The following is a 1,371-nucleotide window of genomic DNA, read 5'->3' as shown; positions in this document are numbered from 1 at the left end:
CCTTCTTGTCCTTTGAAGATTCTCTTGGAACCAGTTTAGCTACTTTGTCTCTGTCCTTTTTTGTGTCACAGCTTTCATGTTTGGGATCTTCATTCGGCACAAGGATACTCCCGTCATTAAAGCCAACAATCAGAATCTCACCTTCACTCTCCTCATCTCCCTCCTGCTCTCCTTCCTGTGTGTTTTCCTGTTCATTGGCCAGCCTCAGAAGATGACCTGCCTCCTTCAACAAGCTGCATTCGGTCTCAACTTCTCAGTGGCTATTTCTTCTGTGTTGGCCAAGACCATCGTTGTGGTTTTGACCTTCCTAGCCACCAAGCCTGGCTCCAGGATCAGGAAATGGGTGGACCAACGACTGGCCATCTCTATCATTCTTTCCTGCCCCTTTCTGCAAGCCACCATTTGTGCTGTGTGGCTGGCAACCTCTCCCCCATTCCCGGATTTTGACATGCACTCCATGACTAAAGAAATTATTCTGGAATGCAATGAAGGGTCAGTCACCATGTTTTACTCTGTCCTCGGCTTCATGGGCGTCTTGGCCATTATAAGCTTCAGTGTTGCTTTCCTAGCTAGGAAGTTGCCTGACACTTTCAATGAAGCCAACTTCATCACCTTCAGCATGCTGGTTTTCTGCTCTGTGTGGGTGTCCTTTGTGCCCACCTACCTGAGTACCAAAGGAAAATACATGGTAGCTGTGGACGTCTTCTGGCTGGCTTCCAGTGCTGGCTTACTGAGCTTTATCTTTTTCCCCAAGTGCTATATCATTGTTCTGAGGCCTGAGAGCAGTTAATTATCAAAAGAAAATGAAAATATTTTTCTGCTGATGTCTATGCATAAAATATTACTTTGTTCAATTCCCCCATCTTGCTGTTGGATATGGTATCAAAGGTCACCTCAGATCACAAATACAAGTGACCTAATCAGATGAGTGAAGCTGAAGTACATGAAATTTTAGAGATATGTTCAAACTTATATATCCATTGTTGACTACATTTGTACTACAAACACCCTTTTAAACTATTTATTAGCCATCATTCAATGAAGGAACTCTTTCATGATGGCATAGTGGAATAAAAGTACCATAATAAAAAAAAAAACCTGATGTAGTAGCAATCTCAGTAACAATAATAATAGCAGCAAACATTCTAAAGAAAATAGAACAAGGAAAAATGCCAACATGAAAGTAACATACCACTCAAGTTATAAGTCAGTGTGAAGTCCAGAGGAAAGCAATTGCTTCTCAGGGCTTATTCCTATTTATAGTACTTGTCTTGAACATCAGAATGTGAGCAGAAGAAAGGCAAAATGAGATGCAGACCTATTATTATACACTGAAATGCTTTCAGAAGATTCCTTTGTACCATGCCATTC

General features: G+C 41.5%; 1 pseudogene; it reads left to right on the top strand.

Moving 5' to 3' along the window:
- LOC123025538 overlaps positions 1-956 on the top strand; it is a 7,999-nt pseudogene extending 7,043 nt beyond the window's left edge.
- Positions 957-1,371: the final 415 nt, after the last annotated feature.

Source organism: Varanus komodoensis, unplaced genomic scaffold (assembly GCF_004798865.1).
Source record: "Varanus komodoensis strain SLA01 unplaced genomic scaffold, ASM479886v1 scaffold2731, whole genome shotgun sequence".
NCBI classification, from domain to species: domain Eukaryota; kingdom Metazoa; phylum Chordata; class Lepidosauria; order Squamata; family Varanidae; genus Varanus; species Varanus komodoensis.
Note: the sequence above shows the minus strand (reverse complement) of the source record. Positions and strands in the feature narration are given on the sequence as shown.